This window comes from Salmo salar, chromosome ssa25, assembly GCF_905237065.1.
Source record: "Salmo salar chromosome ssa25, Ssal_v3.1, whole genome shotgun sequence".
In the NCBI taxonomy this organism is placed as follows: Eukaryota; Metazoa; Chordata; class Actinopteri; order Salmoniformes; family Salmonidae; genus Salmo; species Salmo salar.
The window spans coordinates 13648937-13663301 of NC_059466.1; positions in this window are offsets into that span (position 1 = coordinate 13648937).

The following is a 14365-nucleotide window of genomic DNA, read 5'->3' on the forward strand; positions in this document are numbered from 1 at the left end:
GAGGAGATTAAATTCTCTGTGACTAAAATCAGACTACCTATTGGACTGAACAATCGTTTTTGGCGAGATTGAGCGCTTTTCAGTTAGCAGCACAGATGCACAGTGCAGTCCTGTTCAGCAGTGGGAAGGACACGCCACACCCATCGTACTTCAGCTGGTGAGCTTTCCCCACTCACTTTCCCCACTACATTTCATAGCCAAGTTATGTTGCCACAGTATCCAAGTCTCCCTCTTTTCCTCAGAGAAAAGGACTTGAATCTAGCCCTTACTGTTCAAAAGATATGACCCATAATACCGCCACTACATTATTTTAAACATTTCTATCGCGCATTGGTCATTCTAAAACCATTTGTTTATGCTACACCTTGTTCAGTCATGTTACCTCATCAGCTACAGTGCATTCGGAAGTTATTCAGACCCCTTCCCTTTTTCCTCATTTTGTTACGGTACAGCCTTATTATAAAATGTATTAAATAAATGTTTTCCTCATCAATCTACACACAATACCCCATAATGACGAAGGAATTGTCCGTAGAGCTCCGAGACAGGATTGTATCAGGGCACAGATCTGGGGAAGGGTACCAAAGAATTTCTGCAGCATTGAACAAGAATATAGTGGCCTCCATCATTCTTAAATGGAAGACGTTTGGAACCACCAAGACTCTTCTTAGAGCTGGCTGCCCGGCCAAACTAAGCAATCGGGTAAGAAGAGCCTTGGTCAGGGAGGTGACCAAGAACCTGATGGTCACTCTGACAGAGCTCTAGAGTTCGTCTGTGGAGATGGGAAAAACTTCCAGAAGGACACCATCTCTGCAGCACTCCACCAATCAGGCCTTTATGGAAGAGTGGCCAGATGGAGGCCAGTCCTCAGTAAAAGGCACATGAAATCCCGCTTGGAGTTTGCCAAATGGCACCTAAAAACTCTGATTATGATAAAAAGATTCTCTGGTCTGATGAAACCAAGATTGAACTCTTTGGCCTGAATGCCCAACTTCACACCTGGAGGAAACCTGGCACCATACCTACGGTGAAGCATGGTGGTGGCAGCGTCATGCTGTGGGGATGTTTTTCAGTGTCAGGGACTGGGAGACTAGTCAGGATCAAGGGAAAGATGAACGGAGCCAAGTACAGAGAGATCCTTGATGAAAACCTGCTCCAGAGAACTCAGGACCTCAATAGGGTAAAGGTTCACCTTCCAACAGGACCACGACCCTAAGCACACAGCCAAGACAACGCAGGAGGGGCTTCAGGACAAGTCTCTGAATGTCCTTGAGTGTCCCAGCCAGAGCCCGGACTTGGACCTGATCGAACATCTCTGGAGAGATCTGAATATAGTTGTGCAGCGACGCTCCCCATCCAACCTGAGAGCTTGAAAGGATCTGCAGAGAACAATGGGAGAAACTCCCCAAATACAGATGTGTCAAGCTTGTAGCGTCATACCCAAGAAGACTCAAGGCTTTAAATCACTGCCTAAGGTGATTCAACAAAGTACTGAGTAAAGGGTCTGAATACTTAAGTAAATGTGATTTCAGTTTTGTATTTTTTATACATTTGCAAAAATTTCTAAATATCTGTTTTTGCTTTGTCATTGAGGTATTGTGTTTAGATTGATGAGGGGAAAAAATTATTTAATTCATTTTAGAATAAGGCTGTAACGTAACAAAATGTGGTAAAAGTCAAGGGGTCTGAATATTTTCCAAATGCACTGTAGTTATAGCTAACAACCTGGGGCACATTCAGCAGGATGCACCGTTTTGGAATGTTCAGATAGAATATTCTATGTAGAACAAACATGCCTCTCTGACATGTTGAATAAGGAATAATGTTGGCTCCAGTTGGTGACCAACTACATTACTGTCTGGGAGAAACAGTCATTAGCTCCTGTTCAAAGTCATGAATCCCCGTTCTATTTTTGGACATCAATGTGGCTGCGGTGTCTGTGGAGCTTTGATAACAATGGCAATACCGCGACCGAGTGATGGAGGTGCAACCCGTACTATTTTGCCAATACTTTGCAGCAGCATCTGGTGATATTGTGCTAGTCTCTCCCTCTCTCTGTGCTTGTGTGAGTCTTTGTTTTGTATGTAATGTGCAATATCTATGTAGGCTGAATTAGGAATTTACATGGCCAGATAATTCTTAGATATTCTTATACATGTTTGTCATATTTCTGCTGTTGGGAAGAGAATAAGATGTTATGCAGAAAAATATGTTTGTAGGACAAGGGTATGTATGTTCGCGCACATGGAATTCAGTGATTTATGTTTACTTTAGGATAATGATGCAATACAAGTGTGATGTGACAAAAAAAAGCTTGCATATGAGAAAAGGTAATAATAGGCAAGCTAAACTCAGAACGATATATTCATATTTAAAGCACCAATATCTACAGTATGTTGGAGTCAGATTTCACAAAACAGAATGACATATCAACTTTTTTCAGTTCCCATAATAATTAATAATGCCAGGAATGGCATACATGTTGAAACATGACATGAAACTCTGATTGAAAAGCAGGATACAGATGCTGCTTTTTACAGTCTATTACAGAGTACTTGAAGTGTCCAGTGCTGTATTTTGTTGTCTAAATTATAAAAATATATGCAAGAGGTCACCATCTGCCTATTAAATATATTTGTGACCAAAAGCAGGAAGCTACAGTTTGACCTTGGGTAGTAAGCGTACAATGGCTCCTGTAAATTTCCTACATCTTACAATGAGAGCGCCAGATCAATAGAGGTTTAACAACATCAGGTCTTTTCCTGCACCCTCTGCCCTACTATGTACTGTACATGTCACTTTCACAGGTTTTCTTTCACTTAAAATAACAGAACTAAGTGCTTGATACAGTGCAATGATCAAGTGCCACTCAGTTCATGCTCCAAATGTAAGGGCAACAAATAGGTTGTCTACTCAAATAGATTGTTTGGTATACTTCCTCTGTAAATAGTATGTCTTTTGAGTTTGTCCTTCATTTAACAGAAAAGCCATATCAGATGATAAGGGGACAACTTGTGGTTGGAGGTAGTAGTGGGTGGGAATTCGCGTGACAGGATGGGGGTGGGGTTGCAGAGAAGGGGGTAAATCCCTGTGGAAAGACAAAAAACACAGGGCCAGGGACACAGCTGGTAATTTGGTAAGAGGTCACTCACAGTAAACACAAGCTGTTTAGAGAAGGACTGGAAAGGCCAATACTCCAGGAGCTGTGTGGGACGGATGGATAGAGATAAGAAAAAAAGAACAACTATGAAAATTCCCCACGTGTATCGTTTATTATTTTAGGCAAAACAAAACCATTTTCCCATAACATGTTCCACGCAGTCTTCAAACTTGCTTGGCAAATTTCACACCCTTATTTAGACAACTGATAAGTATCTCGGGGGTATTAATACCTTCAGGTTGGCTAAGCGTTAATATACAGTATGTACTGTAATAACCCTCTCTTATGAATCACCTTATTTCACTTCAGTAACATTGGACCATCCCAAATGGCAACTTATTCCCTTTAGTACACCTCTTTTGACCATAGCCCTGGTCAAAAGTAGTGCACTATAAAGGGAATAGCTAGATGCCATTTGAGACGCACACATTATTTTTTATAGTACTTTCTTTCACATTCTGGGTGATCCTTGAATTCTATGTACTGCACATGAAAATCACCCAGCGCAGGTCACAGAAGAGATCAACCTAGTCTGACTGGTTCTCTTCCCACTTTTCCCCCCACACCGAATTTCAGAGGTCAAATTTGCTTCTGCAGAACACTCTCATTACAGGCAAGATCCTCAAAAAGTTATACAGCTACACCATCGAGAACATTCTGACTGGTTGCATCACCGCCTGGTATGGCAACTGCTCAGCATCCGACCGTAAGGCGCTACAGAGGGTAGTGTATACGGCCCAGTGATTCACTGGGGCCAAGCTTCCTGCCATCCAGGACCTCTATACTAGGTGTCAGAAGAAGGCCTCAAAAATGGTCAAAGACTCCAGCCACCCAAGTCATAGACTGTTCTCTCTGCTACCGCACGGCAAGCGCTACCAGAGCGCCAAGTCTAGGTCCAAAGGGCTCCTGAACATCTTCGAACCCCAAGCCATAAGACTGCTAAACAATTAATCAAATGGCTACCTGGACTATTTGCACTTTTTACACTGCTGCTACTCGCTGTTTATCATCTATGCATAGTCATCTACTTTACCCCTACCTACACGTACATATTGCCTCAATTACCTCGACTAACCTGTACCCCAGCACATTGACTCGGTAACTGTACCCCCTGTATATAGCCTCGTTACAGTTATTTTATGTTGTTACTTTATTTAGTAAATATTTGTATTAAAACTGCATTGGTGGTTAAGGGCTTGTAAGTAACCGTTTCACTGTAGGATCAACACCTGTTGTATTCGGCATGTGACAAATACATTTCGAATTGACCTTGGTACAGTCAAGACAGGGTAAACATCTGCCAAGCATTAAAATATGAGAACAACAAGTAATGTGTTCCAGTCCAAGTGTGTTTAAATCCATTGCTTTTGGCTTGATAAGAGGTGAAACTAGGAGCTATTTAAGGGTATTTAAATCCATCAGATACACAACATAAGCATCAGCTGACTATGTAATAATACGTGTACGGCACTGAGCGAGAGGAACAAGTTGGTCCTTTCTGTGAGGACATAAAAATCGAACCAAACTGTACTTGTCACGAGCTTCATAAACAACAGGTGTAGAACAATAGTGCTTACTTAGAGAAATAATAGAAAAGTAATAACACAAGGAATAAATATAACATGAGTAATGATAACTTGGCTATAGACACAGAGTACCAGTACCGAGGCGATGTGCAGGGGTACCAGACAATTGAGGTAGAAATGTAAATATACAGTACATTTGGAAAGTATTCAGACCCCTTGACTTTTTCCACATTTTCTTTTGTTACAGCCTTATTCTAAAATTGCTTAGATACAAAAATGTTCCTCATCAATCTACACACAATGCCCAATAATGACAAAGAGAAAACAGGTTTTTAGAAATACCTTATTTACATAAGCATTCAGACCCTTTGAAATGAGACTCGAAATTGACCTCAGGTGCATCCTGTTTCCACTGATCATCCTTCAGAAGTTTCTACAACTTTATTGGAGTCCACATGTGGTGAATTTAATTGATTGTACATGCTTTGGAAAGGCACACACCTGTCTATATAATGTCTCACAGTTGACAGTGCATGTTAGAGCAAAAACCAAGCCATGAGGTCAAAGGAATTGTCCTTAGAGCTCCGAGACAGGATTGTGTCAAGGCCCAGATCTGGGAAGGGGAACCAAAACATTTCTGCAGCATTGAAGGTCCCCAAGAACACAGTGTCCTTCATCATTCTTAAATTAAAGAAGTTTGTAACCACCAAGACTCTTCCTACAGCTGGCCACCCGGCCAAACTGAGCAATAGGGGGGAGAAGAGCCTTGGTCAGTGAGGTGACCAAGAACCCGATGGTCACTCTGACAGAGCTCCAGAGTTCCTCTGTGGAGATGGGAGAAACTTCCAGAAGGACAACCATCTCTGCAGTACTCACCAAATCAGGCCTTTATGGTAGAGTGGCCAGATGGAGGCCAGTCCCCAGAAATAGGCACATGACAGACTCTCAGACCATGAGAAACAAGATTCTCTGGTCTGATGAAACCAAGATTGAACTCTTTGGCCTGAATGCCAAGCATCACTACTGGAGGAAAGCTGGCACTATCGCTACGGTGAAGCATGGTGGTGGTAGCATCACGCTGTGGGGATGTTTTTCAGCGGCAGGGACTAGGAGACTAGTCAGGATCGAGGGATAGATGAATGGAGCAAAGTACAGAGAGATCCTTGATGAAAACCTGCTCCAGAGCACTCAGGACCTCACATTGGGACGAAAGTTCACCCTCCAACGGAACAGTGACCCTAAGCACACAGCCAAGACAACACAGGAGTGGTTTTGGGACAAGTCTCTGAATGTCCTTGAGTGGCCCAGCCAAAGCTCGGACTTAAACCCGATCTAACATCTCTGGAAAGACCTGAAAATAGCTGTGCAGCAACGCTCCCCAGCTAACCTGACAGAGCTTGAGAGGATCTGCAGAGAAGAATGGGAGAAACTCCCCAAATACCGGTGTGCCAAGCTTGTAGCGTCAAGAAGACTCAAGGCAGTAATCGCTGCCAAACGTGCTTCAACAAAGTAAAGGATCTGAATACTTATGTAAATGTCATATTTCAGTTTTAAATTTCTAAAACTGTTTTTGCTTTGTCATTATGGGATATTGTTTGTAGATTGTTGAGGTGGGGAAAAACTATTTAATACATTTTAGAATAAGGCTGTAAGGTAACAAAATATGGAAAAAGTCAAGGAGCCTGAACACTTTCCAAATGCACTGTAGGTAGGGATAAAGTTTCTAGGCAACAGGATAGATAATAAACAGCAGCAGCTTATGTGATGATTCAAATGATTTAGTGCAGAACGGGTCAATGCAGTTAGTTAAAATAGTTAAGAAATAACTACCCAGACTAACTACACTACATTGCCAAAAGGGTGGCAGTTTGTAGTACACACAAACATACACACATGACCAAAAGTACATGAACACCTGCTCGTCGAACATCTCATTCCAAAATCATGGGCATTAATATGGAGTTGGTACCCCATTTGCTGCTATAACATCCTCCCACTCCTCTGGGGAGGCTTTCCACTAGATGTTGGAACATTGCTGCAGGGACTTGCTTCCATTCAGCCACAAGAGCATTAGGTGAGGTCGGGCGCTGATGTTGGATGATTAGGCCTGGCGCGTTCCAATTCGTTCGATGGGGTTGAGGTCAGGGCACTGTGCAGGCCAGTCAAGTTCTTCCACACCAATCTCAAACTTTCTGTATGGACCTCACTTTGTGCATGGGGGCATTATCATGCTGAAACAGGAAAGGGCCTTCCCCATGCTGTTGCAACAAAGTTGGAAGCACAGAATCATCTAGAATGTCATTATATGCTGTAACATTAAGATTTCCCTTCACTGGAACTAAGGGGCCTAGCCCAAACCATGAAAAACAGCCCCAGACCAATATTTCTCCTCCACCAAACTTTAGTTGGCACTATGCATTCGGGCAGGTAGCGTACACCTGAAACCTCACCTCTTTAAGGAATACCTAGGATAGGATAAAGTAATCCTTCTAACCCCCCCCCCTAAAAGATTTAGATGCACTATTGTAAAGTGGTTGTTCCACTGGATATCATAAGGTGAATGCACCAATTTGTAAGTCGCTCTGGATAAGAGCGTCTGCTAAATGACTTAAATGTAAATGCAAATGTTCTCCTGTCTTCCCAGATTTGTCTGTCAGACTGCCAGATGTTAAAGCGTGATTTATCACTCAAAAGAACGTGTTTCTACTGCTCCAGGGTCCAATGGCGGCGAGCTTTACACCACTCCAGCCAACTCTTGGCATTGCGCATGGGTGATCTTAGGCTTGTGTGGGTTGCTCGGCCAAGGCAACCCATTTCAAGAAACTCCCGCTACGAACAGTTCTTGTGCTGATGTTGCTTCCAAAGGCGGTTTGGAACTCGGTAGTGAGTGTTGCAACCGAGGACAGATGATTTTTACGCACTATGCGCTTCAGCACTCGGCGGTCCCCTTCTGTGCGCTTGTGTGGCCTACCACTTCGCAGCTGAGCCGTTGTTGCTCCTAGACATTTCCACTTCACAATAACAGCACTTACGGTTGACCGGGGCAGTTCTAGCAGGGCAGAAATTTGACGAACTGACTTGTTGGAAAGGTGGCATTCTATGACGGTGCCACATTGAAAGTCACTGAGGTCTTCAGTACGGGCCATTCTACTGCCAATGTTTGTCTATGGAGATTGCATAGCTGTGTGCTCGATTTTATACGTCCGTCAGCAATGGGTGTGGCTGATATAGCCAAATCCACTAATTCAGAGGGTGTCCACATACTTTTGTATATAGTGTATATGATGTTAGCTACTGCACATTATGCACAACAGAAAATTATAAAAGCCAATAGATGTAGCTAGCTATAAGCTCTCTTGGGTAAATAAATTCATCTAGCTCCAGGAGGCTAATCTTTTTGAGTCTGAACTGTATTACTGTACTGTATTATATTGACTGGAATTACTCACATCGTTCAATTAAAAAGCAGGGAGAGAACATGTGATTCTGGTACAGCACATGCGTATAGGCTAGTGAATTTGATTTTAAAATAGGGCCTATTTGTATAATTAGTAGGCTGACGCATATATTCACACCTTTTGTATTTCCCCTAATATTAGCCTACCTCTTCTTTCTCTCTATTGTTGCATCATTCTTTCCTCGCTTTCAACAGTTACATAAAATAAGTTTCATTGTCCTTATCTTCATCATTCTAATGACATCCTTGAATAATATAGGACTATAATGAGTTGCAGAAGGCTTTCACGTCTCTTCACTAAGATTGAATGGTTATGAGTCTAAATAAATAACTGCTATAGCCTACCGCCATCGCGGGTTCGCTCTTCTTTCAAACTACGCCTGAGTTCTATTGGCTGCTGCATTTAACATTCAGCAAACAAGAGCTTGTGTCCCTCTTCAAAGTCTATCACTATAAGAAATGCAAAAATGCAACCTATTCGAGCTTTTCCTGCATGGGACTCCAAGAGCTAAGGAGTGTTTAAGGAGAGAGGCCAGCGGAGCACAGGTGTGTGCATTTTGCGCAAGAGACAAAGTTAGAAGCTTAATATACATAACCCATCATTAAATTAGCAAAATTTAAAGATAATACTGCATTGAATGTATTACCTAAAAGAGGTAGGCTAGGACATCTATATATAGGCCTATATACAGTTGAAGTCGGAAGTTTACATACACCTTAGCCAAACACATTTAAACTCAGCTTTTCACAATTCCTGACATTTAATACTAGTAAAAATTCCCTGTCTTAGGTCAATTAGGATCACCACTTTATATTAAGAATGTGAAATGTCAGAATAATAGTAGAGAGAATGATTTATTTCAGATTTTATTTTTTTCATCACATTCCCAGTGGGTCAGAAGTTTACATACACTCAATTAGTATTTGGTAGCATTGCCTTTAAATTGTTTAACTTGGGTCCACCGTTTTGGGTAGCCTTCCACAAGCTTCCCAGAATAAGTTCGGGGAATTTTGGCCCATTCCTCCTGACAGAGCTGGTGTAACTGAGTCAGGTTTGTAGGCATCCTTGCTCGCACACACTTTTTCAGTTCTGCCCACAAATTTTCTATGGGATTGAGACCAGAGGACATTTCTACAAAAAGTACGCTCTTTGTCCCCATGTGCAGTTGCAAACCGTAGTCTAGCTGTTTATGGCGGTTTTGGAGCAGTGGCTTCTTCCTTGCTGAGCGGTCTTTAAGGTTATGTCGATATAGGACTCGTTTTACTGTGGATATAGATACTTTTGAACCTGTTTCCTCCAGCATCTTCACAAGGTCCTTTGCTGTTGTTCTGGGATTGATTTGCACTTTTCGCACCAAAGTACGTTAATCTCCAGGAGACAGAATGCGTCTCCTTCCTGAGCAGTATGACGGCTGCGTGGTCCCATGGTGTTTATACTCGTACTATCGTTTGTACAGATGAACGTGGTACCTTCAGGCATTTGAAAATTGCTCCCAAGGATGAACCAGACTTGTGGAGGGCTACAATTTCTCTCTGGGGTCTTGGCTGATTTCTTTTGATTTTCCCATAATGTCAAGCAAAGAGGCACTGAGTTTGAAGGTAGGCCTTGATACACCTTGATAGGGCCTTGATACACCAGATACACCTCCAATTGACTCAAATGATGTCAATTAGCCTATCAGAAGCTTCTAAAGCCATGACATCATTTTCTGGAATTTTCCATGCTGGTTAAAGGCACAGTCAACATAGTGTATGTAAACTTCTGACAGAAATAATCTGTCTGTAAACAATTGTTGGAAAAATGATTTGTGTCATGCACAAAGTAGATGTCCTAACTGACTTGCCAACCTAAGTGTATGTAAACTTCCGACTTCAACTATATCAATCAAGAACAGGATTATCTATTTTGGATGTTGAAACAGTTGAGACAGAGAGAAAGACAGAGAGAGAGTGCTCACGCCTGCACTGATTTAAAGCAACCATATTCAAGTGATAAGATGTTTTTATTTATTGCAGCAAACAGTCTTACAATTTAAAAAAATAAGGTGACCCCCGATAGCCAGATGGGTAAATTAGACGCGCATTCGGTCTTTATATTACTGTAGCATAGACTATGCTGCAGCAAATGTATGCTTACCTGTCACAAGAAAAAAAGTTACCATGATGAGATGATAGGTCTACATGCATTGTGAACTGCACACAATACTGAGAGGGGCTGTCTGTTCCCACCCTGAGCATTGATGATTCATCATGCGGAGGACATAGGCAAGCCAGATCGCATATAATTTAACAGTTCCATTTCATGATATGCTGTTCATATAAATAATTGATTATAATTGCCAGTTTCACGCAGTTATTTATCTCGGGAGAAAAGGGAGTGGTAAATCCCGGTAAGTCTCGGTAATTGGGTTCCCGCCATTCAACCCTAGTCAGGGATGAGCAGTGCTGGAGAAGAGAGTATTTCCCCTTGAGTCATACTTATATCTATCACTCTGCATTCATTCTTTTGAGACAATGCTGCATTGTCTACACTGGAGTGTTTTTCAAAGAAGCAACAGACTGTTGCTCTGCGGTCTCCCCTGATGCTCATCACATGCACTGGTGCTTCCAAAAAGTCATCAAGGGACCAAGAGCTTCATACTTTATATGGAAACATAACTATGATCTTGTTTTGTGATTACAGTTTTCCAAGTAAAAGACAGAATGAAATATGAAGAAAAAAATATGAAATTTGCCACAGTGCGATAAGATAACGTATGAATATGCTATTCCTTATGAAGGATACATATTCTTACAATTTTTTTTTTTTTAACTATTAGGCTATCTGGCTGCTAAATGCATGCTGCGGTGTCCTATTCAATATATGGCATGGAAAACAAGGAAATGATCTAGAGATTTGCTTCACACACTCTTTTTCAAACCTTTTTTAACAGAAAACGCTCTGTTATGGGGGTGGAAGGTAGGTGGCTTCCAACTGTTGTGTGTCAGAAGAGTGCACAACAGAAAACAAAGCGCGGGCCAAGACTTCATACACAGTCTTGACTATTTGCATTCTAGCAGTGTACATACATTCTACAGACACTATAATAACCCCATTTGCACAGAGCTATTGTGAGGAATCTGTGTCGATTTAGTGCGCTATCTGACATTAAAACGGAGCACATAAAATCCTATAATAGCCTACCAATTAATTTGGGGCAATTTGAGCATAATGTTGCCTGGTTGTGTGTACAACCCAGTACAACTCCAGTAATAAGAATTCAGTGGTATTTACAGTCAGTGCGTTGGTTTCAACTGCACAAAACAAAGACAAACCATTATTCCCCGTTCTCTGGATGATGGCCACTGTCTGTTTTAGGCCTCTGAGGCATAAAGCATGCCGTCCAACCAGACATAAAAACCTTTGTATTCCCAAGAAATTACGAGGTTAGTAAATACAAGCTTAAGGTCTCAATTACATTTTTTCCCCTAAGTTTTCATACTGACCAAATTCAGTGATTCCACCTCTCCATTACGTTTAATATGGTAGTTGCTAAGAGTGGTGTGGGTCCCCGTTGGAATGCCACTTCACAGAAACTACAACAAGGCCTGAGATATCGGTGACAAGTCACTCAACACTGTGCGATATCTTTATCTGCAGTACTGAATCTATCAAACAGCATTGTCGGTAATGCGACATTGCACAAGCGTATAATCATCATCATTGCACAAACGTATAATCATTGCACAAATGTATCATTAAATATTGAAAATTTGTGCATTGAAAATGTATTAAGAAATGTGTACATTTTCATATTAGTTCGTCACATTTGTGAGTTAATGATACAAATGTCCTCCTCTATTGGCTTTCAGAGTTTAGTGAAGCGTTTGGTGGTAAAGGTGTAAGCTAGTTCCTGGTCCAATTGGGAAGTCTATTCCTGGCTGAACAGAGAGCCTTTTATCCCTTAGGAATGTTTCAAGGGGAAAGAATACTAGAACTCTGCGGGTTTTCTCTCTGCTGAATCATCATCTTACCTTACATAAGTAGCTTTATTCCCCTTTAACTGCACCCAGTGAGGAAATCACAAGCCTAGACCCTGACAAATGAGAACACTCTGTCACACATTGTAGAGGCCCAACTATTTCCATAATAGTTCTTCTGTTTGGAGATGAAACTTTGCAGGAGTATAAAAGGATTAGGTCTCCGATAATATTTTTACAACTAATTAACATCACAGTAGTTGAAATGGCAAACTCGGATTTTAAATTGTGGTATTAGTTTCACAAGGTCCTCTCCACAAGGAACAAGTTTGCCTCAAAGAACTATAACTTTTACCATGGACAAACATGGGTGTTCAGTAGCTCATATTAGAGGTGTACGGCTGCCAGTATGCTACATTTTGGCACTATAACACATAAAATAAGGTTATAGGGCAGTGTTTTGACTTGGACCCCAATGATTTCAGCTTGCAGCAATATTTTCCTCAAATCTATCGGTTGTAGAATTTGGCCCATCCCTCTCACCATAGCTTTCATCATTAAATTCAAAAGTGCAGCTGTGCACTTGGACTGCCAAAATGTCTGGAAACAGCTGTGGGGAGTCACAATACCTTAACCAATTCCATACTCGGCTCCACCCCAAGAGAAGCCTGCCATGTGAGATCATGGTTAAAAGGTGTGTCCCATTATCAGCGCAGGCTTTACATAGCTGTGAGCATAGATCAACTCGGTCCTCAGGACCCCAAGGGGTGTACATTTTGGTTTTTGCCCTAACACTACATAGCGGATTCAGATAAACATCACGATTAGATCATTTGAATCAGCTGTGTAGTGTTAAGGCAGAAGGCAGAAACCAAAACATGCACCCCTTGGGGTCTTGAGGACCAAGTTTGAGAAATGCTGGTATGGAGCGAGGAATGTCACCTATAAAATACAAAACTGTCAGAAAATCTAGGACATCCTCCTCCTACATTCCTTTACTGCATACTGTAGGCCTGTCTGTGCAGCGCTATTCATATAAATGCTAAGTTGCCAAGTCAAGAATTTCAAAATGAGACCAGATGTCATTTCAAACAGATGCTGCGGTGACCAAATGATACTCTTTTACTAGATATTAAAGGGAAACTTCACTGCTAGACACTATTTAGACCAGCTGGACTTGGAGGGCAAATGGCAAACAAGTAAGTTGTTTGCTGTCAGTAGCTAGCTAGTAATATCAGCTCTCTTTTTACACGAGGCAGTGTTGTTCAGTACAGAACAATTTTGATCAATTCGGCAATAACGGGGATTGCTAGTAGCACTACAAGACAACCTAGCCATGTTGAGCTAGCTAGCTTTGTTTGCTATACCCAAAACTTACTGTAGCCTAACGTTATAGCTAGCTAGACACAGTGTTTTTCACTAAGAGCAAAACCGGAGAAATGTTTTGATGATGATGAAGTGTAAAGGAATGACTTTGGCTTTATGACTCATATTAGTCTTTGAGTAACTACACCTGTGTGTTGTAGCTAGCTAGTTTGTGAAGGTGAAATATTGAATATTCTGCATTGTGCTGTTACATTAGAAAGACAGTACACAACAATTACCCATGAAAGTCAAATAGTGTTTTTGTCATTTTCTTACAGACAAAACTGCTTGATGGTCGACAGATTACTTTTGGAGTTTGTTCTACGTGGGGAGAAGCTAGGCAGAGGACATCAAATCCCCTTGCCTGCTTGTGCTGTTGGGGCCATTCAAGCAATTTATGCCTCACACAATGAACAGTATGTTGGATACAAAGAAGTTGATGACTCAAGAAGAGATATGAAAGGTCCCATAACAACAATCTCCCCTTGTGTCAAAGTGAACCAAACTGCTATCCCCAAAAACACCATATGCAAGTATTCCCTTTGTAGAACTGTAGTATTTATTATAGCAATAGATAGTTATATATATATATATATATATATCTAACTAAGTCATACATTGCCATAACTGTTCCTGCATACAGCTGTGTAAACTCACCTAGGTCTCCAGCGCAAATAAACATTGTCGTGAATTCAAGCAATGTCTACTTATTTGCTACATTGACAGACTAATCTGTTTTATTGAAACATATTTACGTACCAACAAATGAAAGTTGAAATGATACACCAACTCCCTGCATCATTTATTTTAGTAGTAAGCGTGTACCAAGTTACTTCCAAATACGTTTCATGAATACCACAACGAATTGATCCATGGTTTCTGATGCAGCTGGAATGT